Source organism: Gigantopelta aegis, chromosome 6 (assembly GCF_016097555.1).
Source record: "Gigantopelta aegis isolate Gae_Host chromosome 6, Gae_host_genome, whole genome shotgun sequence".
Classification (NCBI taxonomy): domain Eukaryota; kingdom Metazoa; phylum Mollusca; class Gastropoda; order Neomphalida; family Peltospiridae; genus Gigantopelta; species Gigantopelta aegis.
In genome coordinates, this window is record NC_054704.1 from 72214537 (window position 1) to 72235344 (window position 20808).

The 20808-nt window shown below is 42.5% G+C and overlaps 1 protein-coding gene across 1 annotated transcript in view; it reads right to left on the reverse strand.

The window, feature by feature from the left end:
• Nucleotides 1–17241, reverse strand: part of LOC121375008 (putative ferric-chelate reductase 1) — a 61007-nt gene extending 43766 nt beyond the window's left edge. The window contains exon 1 of the mRNA XM_041502199.1: nt 17142–17241. The gene's annotated coding sequence lies outside the window, so the exon portion shown is untranslated. The remainder of the gene's footprint in view (nt 1–17141) is intronic.
• Between the last annotated feature and the right edge of the window lie 3567 nt (nt 17242–20808).

The following is a 20808-nucleotide window of genomic DNA, read 5'->3' on the forward strand; positions in this document are numbered from 1 at the left end:
ATATTACCTGCGCGTGTGACATATGGCATACACGGCTTGAAAGAACTGACATGAAGCAATATTATGGACAAAACGCATTCAGTGGCATCAATTAAATAAGATGCTGTGTACATAGAAAACACATTATGTCAATATCAATATTCTAACCTAATCAATATTATGTAGGTCTAATGTTGAAAAAAAGCTTGTTTTGTTTGGTTGTCTCAAGGGCATCGGATATACTCAACCAAATTAATTACGGGACAGAGGATATCATTGGCATGTTACTTTAAATATTATAGTGTGGGGGAAAAAGAGCCAGCTCCAATCTGTTGTACATGTATGATATCGATGTTCTTAAACTTAATTATTAAAATAACAATTTAGTTACCAATACTAGTTGAATTTGAATGTGTAGTTTTCATTAATGGCCGAAAAAAAACACGGTGTGTATCATGGGTCATATTTTACCTGTACACACACACACACACACACAAACACACACACAGAGAGAGAGAGAGAGAGAGAGAGAGAGAGAGAGAGAGAGAGAGAGAGAGAGAGAGACAGAGAGAGAGGCAGAGAGAGAGGCAGACAGACAGACATAGATAGAGAGAGAGGGAGGGAGGGAGCAAGAGAGAGAGGGCGGAAGAGAGAGACACAGACAGAAAGACACAGACAGACAGAGAGATAGACATAGAGAGACTGACAGATAGAAACAGAATGATAATAAGGACATAGTAATATTATAGTCTTCTCCGGGTAGACAAAAACTACATATTTAAACTAATATGAAACGGGCACTTATTCGTATTTTCTTGATACAGCCAATCTTCCCTTCGCCCTCCCCTCCCCCTCCGATGCCCCTGCCGCCGCTAGTTACCACCGGGTCGTGACAATGTGTGAGATGACTCAGGACATTATTATTAATATTCCATCTTTATGTGTATAAATGCATGTGACAACGTGTATGGTAATGAAAGGCGTAAGTTTCTGTCCCGGATCCTTTATTCTTGACTTATATATTTTGCTGTGTCACGCTGTTACAACAGCATTACCACGAATGTTGTCTCCTTCATTTCATAAAATATTTATGTGTTTGTTTGCAGTCAGGATATAATCCAAAGTGTTAAGAAATGTTAAAATGGTATTAAATAATGACCTGTTTAAGTCAGCAAGTAAGTGCTTATAAAATAGGTCAATTTTTAAAGTAGATCTACCGTAGATGATTTGGGAGATAATGATACAGGTGGCAGTATGAATGAATGGATGAATGAATGGTTAACAACTCCCCAGCACAAAGAATACCTCGGGTATTGGCTTTTGGGTGTCAAACAAAGGTAAATAAAAGTACACGGGCCCATAAATGGAAAGAGGTGGGACGTAGTCCAGTAGTCTTAAGAGAGGAAACCCGCTATATTATTCCATTAGTAGCAAGGGATCTTTTATATGCACCATCCCACAGACAGGATAACACATACCACGGTAGTAGCTATTTGCTCCTGTATCATTTTATGTGATCTGGGTTGAAATAAAGGTGTGTCTCTCTCTCTCTCTCTCTCTCTCTCTCTCTCTCTCTCTCTCTCTCTCTCTCTCTCTCTCTCTCTCTCTCTCTCTCTCTCTCTCTCCACCACCCGCCTGTACATCTCTTGGATGGAAGAGCGACCTTAAGCACTCGACCACACAAGCACTCTAACCCGGGCATCAACGGCGGGACGGTAGCGAATGATTTAAGAACCGCTAGATATTGTCCGGGGGACTGCCCCCCCCCCCCCCCCCCCGGAGCCTTCCCCGGTTTCGGCCACACCGAAGTCCCCAATACGATGGGTGCCCCTAAGTAAAACATATTTCCCTATTAAAAAAAACTTTTTGTGGCTGAAGCCTAACCTCTTAGTCACCTGCCACCCCTATTTTGAGGGCTAATTAATATATTTAAAAAATTATTTTAAAATATATTTATATTTAGGACTGCCCGATCTAAATTTGCGTTACAAATTGTTAGTTGTTTGCTGTATATTAAATATTGTTTGGGAAAATAACGCACAAAATTATTTATTGTAAAGTCCTTTTTCCCTGTTTGTTTAAATATCAAAATTGCCCCAGTAATTGTTCTGTCCCAGGTTGGACTACTGGCATCCGGTGGCCGAACCTGGGATAGACATGCTCGAAACCTTCGTGGTATAGGAGCATGTAAATATTTTATTGATTGATTGACCGCTAGATATGACAATGCTTGGATCGTGACACCTGTGACCCCCTTGGTGAAACATCCACCCTACGCACTCCAACAGACCACGTATTCCACCCGGGGGGGGGGGGGGGGGGGGGGGGAGAACGGTGAAACGACAAAAGTAAAAGCATATGCTCAACCAAATTAGCTGGCATAAATTTAGCAATATAAATTAACAATTACTCAAAACCACCCGCCTGTACATCCCTTGGATGGAAGAGCGACCAGGCACTTCAACCTGGGGATTAACGGCGGGACGGTAGCGAGTGTTTAATAACCACTAGATATGCCAACGCCAACTAGACCTAACCGCGATAACCATATTATTCTACTGTAGATATGTTAATGTTCTGAAACCCGTGATTGACAACTGGCATACCCCACGTCCGTTAGCGACACATTAGATTTTTTTTCTTCTTTTTCTTTTCCACTAAGTCAGGATCGAAATCGCAACAACCCAATTGGCTAATAACCACCCAATCAACATCGTTAGACAATCAACCAGGATAGGACACCACTAAATATCACTTTTTTTTTTTGCAGCACCCCTCAGTGGTCCAATCCAACCAATCACGGATCAAGAACCCCACCACACCTAACTGTAAATAAACTGCGCGAATTTGTCTTTGCACTCGCACCATGTTCTTTATTACTGATGCATGAAATCCTAGCTGACTAAGGTAAGTCAACTAGGGCTCCAGAAGAAAAAACAAGCAGGAAAACCAGATAACCTGAAGACAAACCAAGTAAGGCTACTAAGATATTTTATTTAGGGGACGGGAATCAAAATTCTTCAAACTAAGTACCTGTCTGTCAACTGATCTACTGTACAATTGCTACCTGCCACTGTTAATTTCGTTTCATTCATTGGTAATAAAGTTAAGTATGCCAAATACTAGGCTTTTTAAACCAATACTTGCACTGTAAGGGTTCCGCCCTTCAAATTAGATAGCTAGGCTAGTATAAATCCCCCTCCGTCATTGTATTCAATGCTATGCAAAGACGGAGGGGGATGGGTGGTCATGAATGACCGTTGAACTCACTAGAATAGGGACTTAAGACAATAGGTACAACCTTAACACAAAACTAGGATTCACACACAGACTACACGCTCACTGCATCAGTACACAGGGTGCACTGACTAACAATGCACCCGCACCCATTTAATGGCCCAGCACGTGCTCTAATAAGGAACCGGACAAAAGAATACCGGTTCCGAGTACACAACTGCAATGCACCCGGGGAAAGCTGAACAAAAGAATATCAGCCTCCCCCACCCAAACCCCCAATACTTGCTGCTTGGTGACACTAAAGAGGAGGACTACGCCAACAACATCACGTCGACCAACCCGGAACAACTACCTTGCCTGCCAGTGTCAACTACACAATTGCACGAGTCTCCCCTGGGTTGTCATGCCACGACCAGAAGCGGTCAGGCCCTTTATAAGGGGCCTATGGGCAACCTAGGGAGGCTGCTGGTGCTCCCTTGCACCTGCCAGTGCAGGCGGCCCCCCTCTCCCCTCCCCCACCTTTCCTGTCATGGACGGAGGAGCCGGCCAAGGCCGGCTCTTGTGCCTACGACAGGCGTGCGCTACAACAGCTTGTTCTAAATGTGCACGTAAAACCCTATGACATGACATGACATGACAACCTAGGGAGACGCCCAGCATCATAGAGGTCTATAATTAACGAGCTACTCTCGATTCAATAATATCAGAACCTATATTAGCTCGGCCATTTACCTTTCGACCGACCGTTCAAAATTGCGCCAAATTTCCTCAATCAAAATTGCGCACCCCTTTCTCTTTGGCATTAACGGCTCCATTCAAAATTCCATAGCACCCCCACCACCCCCACCGATTCGATCGGGCTGCTGGTGCTCCCTTGCACCTGCCAGTGCAGGTGGTCCCTCCTCTCCCCCCCCCCCCCCCAACCTTTCCTGTCATGGATGTGCACATAAAACCCTATGACATGACATGACACGACACGACACCAGCGAGGCAAGTGATTGTCTTTTGCCGCAGACAGACTGTAATAGTCGTCAATTAAACAATGTGCTGTGGTGTTGTTACATGAACAAAATTGATTTATTCATCATCGGCTATTGGATGTCAACTATTTGGTAATTTTGACATTTAGTCTTAAAGAGGAAACCCGCTATATTTTTTCATTAGTAGAAAAGGATCTTTCATATGCACCATCTCACAGACAGGATAACATATACCACGGTCTTTGATATACCAGTCGTGGTGCACTGGCGTGAACGAGAAATAGCTCAATGGGCCCACCGACGGGGATCGATCCCAGATCGACAACGCATCACCAAACACGCATGTCTCGTTTAAACTTCGCGAACTGGGCGACCTTGGTAACTAACGCCGTGGATTGGAACGTGGCCGTCTGTTTGTCTCTCTTTCTGTATAAAAGAACCGATCAGACCTACAACGCCCCTGTCATGGATGGACAGGCGTGCGCTACACCAGCTTGTTCTGAATGTGCACGTAAACCCCTATGACCTGACCTGACCTACAACGCCTTCCCATGGTTTTGTTATCGCGTCAGTTATGTCAAGGTTGTGCTGTAACGTATTTTCTTACACTGTAAGATAAAAATATGACAAATTACAAACACACAAATGAGTTATCTACAATATTATTATTTCAGAATTTATTTTATATTTCGGTCATGAGGCCAAGGCTGTCCAGGACCAGGCTGTAGGAGAATGACCTGTCTTGGACACAGATCTCTCTGGTGAAGTCAGAGGTTGTGTCCATGACAGGCTTGCTTGAACAGTTCTCTGATGGAAGCTTGTCTGTTTTGTTTAAACGACACCTCTATAGCACACTGATTTATTTATCCTCAGCTATAATCGGATGTCAAACATTTGGTCATTTCGACATGCAGTCCTGATGGAATCATGCCAAAAATTACCCACCCAGGAGAACAGTGGCCTTGTTAATGTTAAGACACCAAATAAACATAATACTAGTCTATACTACAGTGGTATTAAGATGGCCTCAGAGTATTACTGTCCTAAAAATTATTGCGGGCAATCTATAGTCCGTCTCACCATTGTATAAAAATGTTTTTTTGTAAATAATTTCAGTTTGGTTTGACGTACGAAGAAAATTAAAAGTGTTTTGGAAATAGCAAAAACAGAAACCCATCAACACGCACTATTTTTAGGTGCAATTTACAAATCAATAGGGTCAGAAATAAATAACCTGTAGTAAATTCCATATAGCATGAAAAAAATGCTTTCTCTATGGGACGGAATATATATTGCTTTTGGGGGGTTGGAGGAGTTAGGGGTGTTGGGTTTCCTTTGTGTGTGTGTGTGTGCGTTGATATACCAGTCGTGGTGCCCTGGCTGGGACGAGAAATAGGCGGCCAAGTAGCCAACTGGAACGAAAAATAGCCCAATGGGCCCACCGACGGGAATCGATCATAGAGCGACCAAGCATCACGCAAGCACTTTAATCACCGGGCTACACCCTGCACGTTTCGGTAAAACGATTCGTCTTACAATAATAACGGTTTAGCAAAGACTCATCGATCATATGATTTGCTGTATAATAACGGAACGTTTGAAAACGGTTTGATAAAAACGCCATAGGCGTCGAAAGCTGGGCGGGTGTGTGTGTGAAGTGGGCACCAAAAAACCCCATCTGAAGCCAGAGGGGACACCCATCTAACCCCTCCAGTTGAAACGCGATCTAAATATGGATTTGATTGAAGTGTTTGTAGAAATTGTGTGTATACATGTGTATGTATATATATATACACACACACACACACACACACACACACACACACAGAGAGAGAGAGAGAGAGAGAGAGAGAGAGAAAGAGAAATTGGTCAATTGGTCAAACATTACAACCGGTAGTTCAGTATTACAGTAGGTTTTATGACCACCTAAGATCTTGAAGGACGACTGGGGTCAGAAGTGAAATTTGAAAGTTGACGGGTTTTTTTATCAGTAGTGGATGATACCGTCGAGATGTGTCAGACATTCATTTAGTCGACGAGGCATACTGCGTATGAGTCTCCCAGTGGCCATTTGAGGAAGTCTGTTCCACTCCTCTTGCAGCGTCTGACCAAGTTCTGCTAACGTGGTCGGCGGTCTTTGACGTTGACGCACACGTCTCCCTATCATATCCCGGACGTGTTCAATGGGGGAAACGTCTGGGCTCATCACTGGCCATGGCATTCAGTAGATGTTGTGCTGCTGGAGGTGAGCACTGACGATTCATGCACGGTGAGCATAGGGCATTGTCGTCCTGAAAAGCAAAACGTCGACCCACACGCCTAGCAAACGGGACGAAAAAGGGTGTCGGTACGTTGTCCCGGTAGTACTGCCCAGTGACCCTTCCTTACACAATATGGAGGGGTGGGGGGGGGGGGTGTTCTGTCAGTCATAGTGATACCATCCCACACCATAACCGATCCACCGCCAAATCTGTCATGAAATCGCATTGTGACGTTGGCGTGCCGTTCATTTCGTCGTCGCCAGACCTGACAACGCCTGTCAAGGAAGTCCAAAGTGAACAGGGACTCATCTGAAAACATGGCACGTGACCAGCGACCAATACCCCAGTTCTGACGCTCCCTACACCATTCACGTCTGTGGGCAATGTGACGATTTGTCAAGGTAGGCACAACCCGGTGCCGTTGAGCATGAAGATGGGCTGCATGAAGACGATTTCTAATCGTCTGACCCGTAATTCGGACACCAGTAGCCTGATGATGGTTTGCAACAATTTGATTTGCCGTTTGAGCTCGATTTCTTAGAGCCTGGTTACGGATGAATCGATCCTGTACTCCTGCCGTTGCCCTGGGACGATCTGAACAGGGTCCATCGTCAACATTTTGGGTTTGTTGGTACCTGTTCCATAGTCTGCTAATCACTGACTTCGAAACATTGAAGGTGTTGGCCACTTCACGCTGACTTATGCCCGTTTGCAGCATGCCAATAGCCTGTAGACGCTCATCGCGTTGCATACGCCGCATTGCAAATTCAAACAATAAAATGACTAAAAACAAAACAATAACAACTGTATGATCAACAGAATGAAAAAGATTGACAGAAATAATGTTCCACAGTGATTAATTGACCTTCCTGGAAATTGTCAAAATCGAAAATGACACCTCACGCACGTGTACGGTGCAACTGCGTGAAGCACGTAGAAACTATGGAATGTTTTTCGGTGTGTTGATAAACAGACCTGAACGTTCTTTACCAGGATGTCTGTGGTCAAAACATATGTTCGGTCGAATACTAGTAGTTGATATTAACATTAATATTTCAGGTTCCCCTACCTTTTTTTTTTTTTGAAGAGTACATATGCGTTAGCGTAAGTAATGTCAGTATATTACGTGAATATATTACTTATAATGTAATAAGTTTGCTTTGACAGGTTATATTTACTAATAAGTGTTTGGAGATAAGGTGGCAATAATTACATAGTCGTGACAAGTGGTAATGGATAAATAATTACAATCGTTATCAACTGTTGGCATATCTAGTAGGTAGAGGAGGCTAAACTTCTTTATAAATATATTAAACGTGCAGTACCATAGTTACAAATACAATATTTCGCTATTATGTTTTTTACGTGATTTGTTTGTGATATATTGATCCCAAATTGGCCAAACACAATCTTTGCATAAATAATTAGGGAATATCAATTGTAATATTCTTGCACGCTGTGTACACAGAGTCGCGTTCAGTACGATTAGATTCACGTTGCCGGCCTCGGTGGCGTCGTGGTTAAGCCATCGGACATAAGGCTGGTAGGTACAGGGTTCCCACCCATATTGAGTTTTAATGACTCAGTGGGTAGGTTTAAGACCACTACACCCTCTTCTCTCTCACTAACAATTAACAACTAACCTCCTGTTCTGGACAGACAGCCCAGATAGCTGTGTGTGCCCAGGACAGCGTGCTTGAACCTTAATTGGATATAAGCACGGAAATAAGTTAAAATGAAAACGATTCACGTCGTGATAAATGTTATGAAATAAGCGAATCCACAAAATCTAGAATGTTCACCGATGAGGTGCACAAAGACAGCAAACTTATCGGCAACATCTGCCTACATTACGGCACCGACTGTTCGCTACAAATATTCATATTTTTACCAATAAATTAAGTTATTTATTTGTTCATATTTATGAGCATAATATAGTTAATGTTATATACTTTACATTACCAAAGCAAAGGTTCATAAATAATTTAGCAGGAACCCGTCATTATATAACTTTATATCAGTGCTACCCATCTATGCCGAAACAACTATTACATTACAACTAATATCCATATAAACCATTGTTTACTGAAGTTATGGGGGCGGGACGTAGCCCCAGTGGTAAAGCGCTCGCTTGGTGCGCGGTCGGTTTGGGATCGATCCTTGTCGGTGGGCCTATTGGGTTATTTCTCGTTCCAGCCAGGCAGTGCACCACGACTGGTATATCAAAGGCCGTGGTACGTGCTATCGTGCACAAACGTGCCGTCGGTAAAGCTCCACAATGATCTGATGTACATCACAGGTACCCCCAAACTGAAAACCCTACTACAAATACTATAGTTACATATATAAAGAGTACTCTTTATTATATAACGTTACTATAACATATCTGACGTTAATGTTTGGGGATACCTGTGATGTGCATTAACTGCCTGTATATAACATTAGTACATTTAAAATATGTCTACACACAGCAAAATAACCTTCCAGTCCTATTTATTTGCTGAAAAAGTCTCTCTTTTCTCAACTGCCGTGGACAGACTTTACACCCACGGCAATTTTGTTTTTAAATTGCCGTGGGAGACCAACTCTTAAGTTCGAGCCCTGCATTTTGTGTGAAACGAAACACGTACCTACCTCACGAACCAGAGTCAGTGGCTTTAATACAGCCACGCTATTAAACACAATAATAAAGCATGGAGTATTTCCGTGAATCTGTTCACTAAACTTATCAGTTGACCTGATGTTAGGTTCACACTTAATATATATTATATGTTTATCAGATCTTTATTACGCCCAAGGTCGCCATTCAGGGGCATAGATTGAATAAACAGGTTTACAAAAAGTGAGCATTGACGTTGACATGTATGCGCAAATGTACGAACGGGGCATGGGTCAACTGATCCGTTCAGTTACCCCTAGTAGTAGAGAAAATTTACGTTCAGGCAAAATGAGCAGGACCGAAACGTTTCACCATGTATTTTCATTATTCTGTTGAGGTGAATTCCCCCGAAACACTCTAGAACTTACGTAAATATGCTACCAGCATTTAAGTCATGATAAAGTTTACTTATAGAATGCAGGAAATTGCATTTTAGGACATCCAGGTTTTACAATGTTCGTAGAGAACATGCGACCAGACCCCTCTACAGACTTGAATATATGTGAGTATGGCACAGGCCCATAATACATTTTAAGTCAGTGTGCGTGTTTATGTGTGCGTGCGTGTGTGTGTGCGAGAGGGACACCCACCCACCCAACCCCTCCAGTTGAAACGCGATCTAAATATAGATTTGATTGAAATGTTTACAGAATTGTGTGTGTGTGTGTGTGTGTGTGTGTGTGTGTGTGTGTGTGTGTGTGTGCGTGCAAGAGAGAGTGTCTGTGTGTGTGTGTGTGTGAGAGAGAGAGAGAGAGAGAGAGAGAGAGAGAGAGAGAGAGAGAGAGAGAGAGAGTTGAACATACATGCCTTCCAAACCAACTTGTAACAATGCACAGTGATTCATTTGCAGCCCCAACTGTTTGATAGTAATGCAAAAGTGAATTTAAACTTTGTTATCTAGATTCGGGCATTTCCGTTTAAAATATAGCAATACACAACGAATACAGAATTTCGGGAGAATGACGTTTAGTAAATATAATATTGATAAACTAGCACAATTTTCTTATGGTGCCAGCATTTTGTTTGAAATTAAGAACAGTCAGGCCGATCTTTTATCTTTAAATGTATCACTCATTTAAAACTAATCTTCATTATTATCCGAGTAGCATGACGTGCGTATTTAAATTGTGGCGTGATATCTTAGACCACCGCCCTTTCTCTGTTGGATTTGTGGCCTATTGTCGCAGGTAAATATGCCTGTTTTTCGCATGTTTACCTACTACTGCGAGAGCATTTTACAGTACAAACATGCCACACTGCCCAGGTCCGTACCTAGCCCGAAATAACTGGTCGGGGTAGCTAGACAAAATAATTAGGGCACGGTATAGCTGAGAACTGTCCCAAATACATCTTTCTGGACCAGGCACAGTAATAATATAAGGTCTTCTCCAGCTAGAAAACCGGGTCAGGCGCGTCGGGGATACAGGCCTCTCCACTCAAGGACGAAAATGTACGGGTTTCGGTTTTCTTACTCTATATAAATAAAGGTAAAAATATGGCCTGTGCTCCCCCCATCCACATAAAAAACCCACCCCACCAGAGGTTGTGCCCCCTCCAAATATCATTCCTAAGGGCCTGGAAAGGGCACTTAATTTTTTTTTTTTTTTTTTTTTTTTTTTTTTTTTGTCTTCACCCACCCTTGTAGCTAGATTCAGTCCTATTACTTGCGTTTACCTTTAACAAGTCCTGTCAAAATGTCCTGACACCTGAAGTTTGCGAATGGTCAGTGCTTAGTTCGAGCTAGATCAGCGATGAGATGGTGTTGGAAAAGCGACCTGTCTCAGGCTCGTAGGAATGACTTTGGGAGTGGAGGGGGGGGGGGGGGGTGGGACCGACGGATCGGGTACAAACTCTATATCAGATTTTGGTACAATGGCAAACATTAATGTGGTAAAAAAAAAAAAAAAAATGGCTCATAAGGCCCCCGGTTCCTACGGGCCTGTGTCTTCGACGGCATACGAACAGATAGACAAACAGAAGGACAGACGGGGGATGGTTGGATATACAATAATTCTCCAAGGCTAATGTCTGGTCAGCTGTTAGTATTTTTCTCGTGGAGCCATCGATCTTATTGTCGGTCACTCGGCGCCAGGGACATATATCAGCGGAATGTCGCGTGCTTCGTTGGCACCGGAGGAACTGGACCCTCCTAATGAGAGCTGGCCTGGTGCTTATAAAACGTTTAGAGTCAAGACTCGAGACTCTAATAGAGACTGAGACAGTAATGTTATGACAACGCCATACAAATTGTGTGTGTGTGTGTGTGTGTGTGTGTGTGTGTGTGTGTGTGTGTGTGTGTGTGTGTGACGTGACGTCTTATAAGCACAGGAAAGGAAAGGAAATGCTTTATTTAACGACGCACTCAACACATTGTATTTACGGTTATATGGCGTCGGACATATGGTTAAGGACCACACAGATAATGAGAGAGGAAACCCGCTGTCGCCACTTCATGGGCTACTCTTTTCGATTAGCAGCAAGGGATCTTTTATATGCACCATCCCACAGACAGGATGGCACATATCACAGCCTTTGATATACCAGTTGTGGTGCACTGGCTGGAACGAGACATAGCCCAATGGGCCTACCGACGGGGATCGATCCCAGACCGACCGCGCAGCAAGCGAGCGCTGTACCACTGAGCTACGTCCCGGCCCTTGATCCAAATTGAAGCAAATAGGAGGAACGGACGGGAGGGGGTATTGTCTTTATATACTCACCACCCATATAATAACATTTTATTTAAATCAAGTACGCATACTCTATAGACACGATAAACTTCAAAGTCTGTTTTAATTAACGACACCACTATAGAGTTCATAGAGGATATTACATGTTTTTTGTAAAATATGATTTATATCTCATCGAGTCAAGTTTGCAGTCATATCTCACGAGTCGCGACGAGTGCAATATGATTGCAAACTTCACGAGATGAGATACAAATCATATTTGACAAAACACATGAAATTTTCTATTTATTATATAACTTTTGGCAATTTACCTTTATTTTTAAAATGCCAGCAGCAAAATAGTTCCGGCTTTCTAACAGTGAAGATAACACTTTCTACAGTGACATATCACATTTTAGAGTGAAATAGTGAAATTTTCACTCCAAAATGTGTTATCGTCACTGAGTGACTGATAACACTTTTATTTCACTATATTTTAAGATATTTCACTGAATGTTATATAATAAATTGGTTTATTATCGTCTACTGGATATATAATATTTGGTAATTCATATCGAGGAAGCCCGCAACATTTTCACATTAGCAGCAAGCGATCTTTTATATGCACTTTTCCACAGACAGTGTCACATGTCACGGTTTTTTGCTACATCAGTCGTGGGATACTGGTTGTGACTGGTAAAAGAAATAATCAGAGAATGGGTTCACCTACATGTAAGTGGTTTGTTCCTCGCGCAAAAGGCCTTCAGGCGAACGCTCTACCAACTGTACTAGACAAAATATTAAACCATAGATAAAATATTACAGCTTACCTACCAGGTCTGGTGCTTGAGACGAGACTCTAATAGAGTCTGAGACACTAATGTCATGACAACGCCGTACAAATTGTATGCGTGTGACCTGGGGGGACTCATTGCTTCATACGGGACGTTACTGGAATACCGCGTCGCGTACACCGGGTCACGGGTAACCGTGACTTTGGTGTACGGCGACCCGGTAAAGAAACCAACTAGGAGGAGAAGGAGGAGGAAGACGGACGCGCCAGGGGCGGACCGGGGGAGGTCAAAACCGGTAGCTCAACTACCGGCGGCGACTTTTCCCGTTGAACCCCCCAAGCCCAAGTCAATACCAGCGAGGCCAGCTGATCCAGCTTTGCAGGATACAGTCGTCGACTCGCCAGTGGCGGACACGGTCCCTAACCAGGCCCAGATGGAGTCGCCACCAACAACTCCGACTACTTCAACCCCCGGGATTCCAGCGATGCCACCCCCACCCAGGAAGAGTGGCGCTGTAGAGACCCAGGCCCGACTGGTACTCGTTGGAAAACGAAAGACGATGGTGTCACCAGGCGACCAGATAGCCAAGCCAAGTCCGCCGATACAACCGCCCCCACCTACATCATCTCCAGTGAACGACCAGCCCCCTGAAGAACCTTGGTCACTGCAGGCCGGCAAGCTTCCAACACGCTACTCCAGGCTGGTCAAGACCAACATTGGGGATGTCCGCCAGCTCCTTTGTGGACCGACTCCGGAGTCCTACCAACCTCTGCCACGAACTGAGGGAGAGTTCTCGGTGCGTAGGATCACGATAAACGATGGGCGAGGGATCTGCCTTGCCGTTCGCCGGAAGGGACTTTTCAACCAAGGGATGCTTCTCGATGAAATGGACAACCCGACCATCCACCGCGTCATCAAGACCGTTGCCGGGGATGACTACCGTCCAATCACCGAGAGCATCGCCAAGTCCGCAAACCGGTACGCCCTCACCCATCTGGACTCGTCCCTATTCATCGCCTCTCCGTGACGACATCCCCGCTAACAACCTTTCCTAGGACAGGTAACAACCTCTTTTTTTTGGGCTAGTTAGACTTTAAACGTTTTGGAAGCAGTTCTAAATTCTTATGTTTATTTTTATATAAGTAGTCTAACGCATTTTATTTTGGCGCCCGTTCAATTGCTCAAAATCACCTTAAAAACCTTTTGGCTGAGCAGTCTTAACTATTTTTGGTTAAATTTTAGAGTCCGGACATGTTTTGGATGCAGTTACTCTTTGCAGACTTAGGTAAAATACAGGCTTCACCGAGGAATCGAAATTCAGCCAATCAGAGCACGGCTCCCACTCGGTGTACTTCAAGTTTACGAAGTGTCTGCTATTTGGTCCGCGCTCGCGTCGACCTTACTAAATGGCTTTATTCCAAATTCCGCCCACCTCAAACTTACCCCCCCCCCCCCCCCCCCTGCTCCGGAGTTAGTCACTGGCGAAGTCAGAGGCTAAATCCGTGGTGGGCGTGCCTGAACCTCTGTGGATAGTAGGGGCACGTAAAAAGAGTTTCCCAGAGTTTCCCAGTCCCAATGTCGTCACACGCATACAATTATGTATGACTTACCATGACGTTGATGTCTCAGACTCTATTAGTCTCAAGTCTAGACTCTAAACAGTTTTATAAGCACCAGGCCAGGACCTGTACAATAGTCAGAATCTACTGAGATCATTCCATACGTTAAAAGAACATTATTATCAGACGAGCGACTCTAGCGGCTACGTTAGATCCCGCCTTGCTCCTTTTTTTGCTTCTCTTTTTTTTTGCGGGGGTGTGGGGGTGGGGGAGGGGGTATGTGCTGGGGTGTCGTTAAACATTCATTCATTCATGCATTGCTCCAGAAAGAAATTATTGCAGAAGACCCACCAGGTATAACCTAACGATTGCAGTGCCTTGATTTCGCCTCCCCCTGGAACGGCCCTGAGTGATAATATTTACTGAAGTGACTGTGCGTCAATGCACTCCGTGTTATCCCGCTATATGTCATGTCCAAGTATATGCCTGTGTCTGGATACATTACGTGAGTCACCGTCACACCGCGACAGGTATTTTCCTCCATACACTCGCTCACCTGATTGGGCTGCCAAGGTGTTATCGATGGACACGACCGGTGTGGTGGCCGATTTTTCGGGTCATTCTAAAAATACCTGCGTAATGGGTATGACGATTACATACCTGAGTGGACTGCCAAAAATATTACGGATAGACACGTGGTGGTGATAATATGACATATTACTGTGATTATAGTATTGTATAAGTATTTAGGTTTATGCACGATATGCACACACACACACACACACAAAACACACACACACATACACACTCTATCTCTCTCTCTCTCTCTCTCTCTCTCTCTCTCTCTCTCTCTCTCTCTCTCTCTCTCTCTCTCTCTCTCTCAGCACACACACACACGCACACACACACTGACACACACACACGCACATACATACACATACACACACACGCACCAATTACAGCACAAGGAATTTAATACCAATTTGTCAAAAATGACAACTCGTCAAATGTAGTTTTCAGTCGCAATCTATTGCAAGGAAAATGCTACATCTGCATGCCCTAAAGCCATGACATCAAATCCATCAATTGCAACACTTAAAACATTCGATTCGCTATAATCAGTTATATTTACATAGCTTCCAGATCAATCAAAATTACCATATGAATGAATGGTTGAATGAAAGAATGAATGAATGAAAGAATGAATGAACGAACGAACGAACGAACGAATGAAGGAAGGAACGAATGAATGTTTAACGACACCCTAGTACACAATATATATATATATATATATATATATATATATATATATATATATATATATATATATATATAAAATAAAAATGATAAAAGAAAACAAGTGTACAGTATATATGTATTTTAAAAAACAATTTAAAGAAATAATGATCCTTTTACATGTTTCAATGTTATCTTCAGAAATATATATATATATTGGCTATTGGGTGTCAAACAAAGGTAAATATAAAAATTATTAGAATGAATTAAAGGCATACTTTCACAGATTTAAGGACCTTATTTCTCTAAAATTGGATAATAAATAAAAATTACATTAATTGTTGGAAACCAAATCTAGCTATCGGAGCACCTTAACTGAACCATGATGGAGTGAAATCCATGTCAACCCTCTCGGCAATTTTAGTTTTCGAATTATGGACCATTGCCATAATTCAATTATTTTTTACAAAATATCATTAATAAATGGAGTATGGTGGTTATGAAGATGGTTGAATAAAGTACATTTAGGGACAAATCAAATTATTTTTGTTTAGGTAATCCTTTTTAGACCATTAAATAGGTCAGTGGTCTTTGACAATATGCCTTTAATGATCTACATCAATATAAAAATTAGAATCTAACCCAGCTTCCCCATCGTGTTGACACTCAGGTAGGCATGAAGGATTTAGGTACAAGTCTACAATGGGCGTTCATTAAACACCTTTTTTTTCTAACACATTATAATACAGTGTAGTGTAGTGTAGTGTAGTGTAGTGTATTCAACTGCACTGTAATGTATTAGATTAGCGAGAGGGTTTCGGTATCTGGCCCATGGATTTGGACTGTCATAATTTTCATTTCATTTCGACTTATTTTCATGCTTATAATCAAGCACGCTGTCCTGGGCACACACCTCAGCTATCTGGGTTGTCTATCCAGGACAGTGAGTTAGTTGTTAGTGGTTAGTGAGAGAAAAAAGAGGGTGTAGTGGTCTTACACCTACTTATTGAGTCGTTAAAAACTCGTTTTGGGTGCGAGCCGGTACCGGGCTGCGAACCTTTACCTGCCAGCTTTACGTCCGATGGCTTAACCACGGCACCGCCGAATTTACGAAGCCTGTTTTAACCTGTTTTATGTGCCACTACATTACATATGTTTTCAGGTCCGAATTTACAAAGTCTGTTTTAGACATACTGTCACATACATGCGTGTAACTACATACATTTATTTATTTAGGGCGTACATTAAGTCAGTGTTTTCCTTTCTACGTCCCTTCGAACTAATATTAAAACAGACCTCGTAATTTCGGCACGGCCGTAGCTAGCGGGGGGGGGGGGGGGGGGGCAAGGGGGAAGGGGCAACTGCCGGAAAAAATCCGTAAAGCATTTATAGAAATTTAAAGAAAACTCTCTTCTTAACCGTTTTTAGACTATTAACTACTCATTTGCCCCCCCCCCCCCCCCCCACACACACACACACACTCACCCCACCACCCACCGACCCCAACAAACAATCCTATACGGTCATATACAGCAAGAAGCATTGACCTATTTTACAGGTTAATTAGTAAACAAATAAATAATAATAATACAGGGCTGGATTTGTCTTACACGCCAGTAGCTTCTTATATTTAAAGTACTAAAACCCGCGCATTCAACAAACATAGTCTTCGTAAATTCGGCCCCGCGATGTTTACGCAAACAGTTCAAATGAATAAAATATATCTTTGTCATTTTCTCGCCTGACATTATCAATCAATAGTCTTACCTTGTCAGCTACGACTGTCAACCTCACTGTAAACACCACCACGATATAATAAACACCTGTCCTACGCCAACAACGTACGGAACCAGAACTGGAAAGACGACTTTTTCCACCACACACAACCACTGACAACAGGTTCCGGATCACCCAACACGGTCACATGTGCCTCTCGTTAATGGCAGTTTTGAGTAACGCAAGTAATAGAGAGAATGCATGGCTATGCGCTGTTATTATGACTCGGCAGTTTCCGGATGAGTTGACCAGTGCGGGTCATCGGACCAAATGTGGCGCAAGCATTTTCGCGTTGTTATTCCACGCTACTTTAATGTTTACGCAGCTGTATAGTTTATTTTTAAAGGGACTAACTGACCTGAGTTTGCAGCCATTGTGAGATGTTTCTGACTAATAAAATTTGGAATCGATTAAAAAACTACATACGGTAAATGCAGATTCTTGTTTTGAGTATCAATGTCTGTAGATTCAATGTCACATTGAATGTTTCTTTGGCCGTTCTAATGTTTGTAGGTAGCCCAAACTGGTTTTGGTCTCTCAATAATTTTGTACGTACGAAAAAAAAAATATATTAAGAAATAAAATGATACTTGACCTAATATAAACACTATGGGAAGGAAGGAAGGAAATGTTTTATTAACGACGCACTCAACACATTTTATTTACGGTTATATGATGTCGGACATATGGTTAAGGACCACACAGATATTGAAAGAGGAAACCCTCTGTTGCCAATTTATGGGCTACTCTTTTCGATTAGCAGCAAGGGATCTTTTATATGCACCATCTCATAGACAGGATAGCACATACCACGGCATTTGATGTACCAGTCGTGGTGCACTGGCTGGAAAACACTACTGGAAGATCAAAAACTCATTTAGCCTAATATACAACCACTGATATTTTATGCAGAAACATATATCTAATATGTAAATTAGAGTCGTTAAAAAGTCTGTGCTAGTCGACAACATCTTAACAACAATGGCAACAATCTCAGGACAGTCTCTTTAATCTGGCATACTGTCACTACGCGGTCATTTTAAAGTTTGTATTGTTTTGTTTAACGACACCACTAGAGCACATTGATTTATTAATCATAGACTATTGGATGTCAAACATTTTGGTAATTTTGACATCGTCTTAGAGAGGACGCCTGCTACATTTTTCTATTAGTAGCAAGGGATCTTTTATATGCATCATCCAACAGACAGGATAGCACATACCACGGCTTTTGATATATAGTAGTCGTGATGCACTGGCTGGAACGAGAAATAGCCCAATGGGCCCACCGACGGGGATCGATCCCAAACCGACCGCGCTTCAAACAGGCGCTTTACCACTGGGTTACGTCACGCCCGTCATGTTTAAATAAACGGACGAATTCAGGAGGCCGAGCGCTCGCGAACAATTCCACTGTAACGGTACTATCGTCTTTTATCATATCACATAATTCATCTAACGTAAGGCGCAAAAAACAATCTAACGAGCGGCAGTGATCCCTCGCCCTCTTGAGCATGCCTTGGAGCATTCGTGTAAAAACTTGTTTTGTTTAAAGGCATACTGTCACAGATTTAAGGACCTTATTTCTCTAAAAATGGATAATAAATAAAAATTACATTAATTCGTGGAAACCAAATCTAGTTATCGCATCACCTTAAAGCCGCACACCCTAGTTCCATCCAGCGAAAATAAATTATAATTTGGTTAATCTACAAACCTGTAACACACTTAGATCACGTTTTTATCAAATGGAGTGAAAAAGAAGGTTTTTATATCGATAAATACCATGGGAATCCCCATGTCCCAATTGCTTGAAATAATTTTGAAAGTTAGTATTTTGATGTCACCGGTAGATGTCGCTCGAAGCACAAAATGCCTACGTCACGACAAATTTCACAGACTTGGGGTGCGTTCGTTTCACCTCTCCTGGACATGTTCCAACTGTTCTGTCCTGGTTGTATCCCCTCTCCAGATATCGTAAGACTTAGCAAAATTATTGGTTTTAAGGGTTTGTAACGTTTTGTATTGAGACACTTACTTGTCTGAACTTTATTGTTACTGAAAATGTTCACGAACTGTGAAGAAAAATCTCACAAATGAACAACAAGCAAACGACAACAAATCGGATGTTGATTGCGCGAACCGTGCACGAGAAAACAAACCGAACCAAAATGATAACGGTCACGTGGTATACCAACGTCTGTGACGTTTACACAGGAAGATTCCCTCTAAAAACAGATTGGACCTCGCTTGCTTAACGGTTTTTTCTCGAGTGCGCGCGGCTTTTTAAGAAATACAAAACATGCATTTCGTGGTTTTACAAACATCAGGATTACCAGGATTACCAAAAAGTACTTCAGGTGAATGGACATGTGTATTCTAAATAATAAAATGTAAGTAAAGTGCAATTTTATTTGTGAAAAAATGGGTTTAATAGCGAAAAACAACGCCGTAATGGTTAACAACTAGCCGTAACTAGGGTGTGTCCCTTTAACTGAACCATGATGGAGTGAAATCCATGTCATCCCTCTCGACAATTTTAGTTTTTGAATTATGGACCATTGCCATAATTCAATTATTTTTAGAAAATGTCATTAATAAATGGAGTATGGTGGTTATGAAGATGGTTGAATAAAGTACAGTTAGGGACAAATCAAATTATATTTGTTCAGGTAATAGTTTGTTAGACCATTAAATAGGTCAGTGGTCTGTGACAATATGCCTTTAACGACACTACTATTGCACATTGATTGACATAGGCGGACGGGTTCCTATTTTTGTAGGGTTGGGGCGTGGGTAGGCTAATTTTTGCCCGAATTAAACGAAACTGCCCGAATCTGGATAACAACATTTATTCATATTACCATTACGCCAAACGACTATAAAAGGTTGCGGAGCTGGACGTAGCCCAGTGGCAGAGCGCTCGCCTGATGCGCGGTCGGTCTAGAATCGATCCCCGTCGGTGGGCACATTGGGCTATTTCTCGTTCCAGCCAGTGCACCACGACTGGTATATCACAGGCCGTGGTATGTGCTACCCTGTCTGTGGGATAGTGCATATAAAAGATCCCTTGCTGCTAATCGAAAAGAGTAGCCCATGAAGTGGCGACAGCGGGTTTCCTCTCTCAATACCTGTGTGGTCCTTAACCATATGTCTGACGCCATATAACCGTAAATAAAATGTGTTGAGTGCGTCGTTAAATAAAACATTTCTTTCTTTCTTTCTTTTATAAAGGGTTGCAAAATAATCACTACGCATTTCTACATGGATTACAACTAATATTGTTGGTCGGATGGTGAAAAGGTTTTATGCGAGCTAATTCTGACAAATATCTCAAACTTTTTTGCCCGAATTGAAGGATTTGCTTCAGCCCTGGTGGGGGTGGCAGCTACAATGTAACATGTTTCCTTTAGCAGCAAGGGGTCTTTTATATTTATTTTCCCATAGACAGGACGAAGCAATAAAGGGAATGGTTTATTTAACGACGCACTCAACACATTTGATTTACTGTTATGGCGTCGGACATATGCTTAAGGACTACACAGATAATGCGAGAGGAAACACGCTGTCGCCACTTCATGGGCTACTCTTTTCGATTAGCAGCAAGGGATCTTTTATATGCACCATCCCACAGACAGGGTAGTACATGCCACGGTCT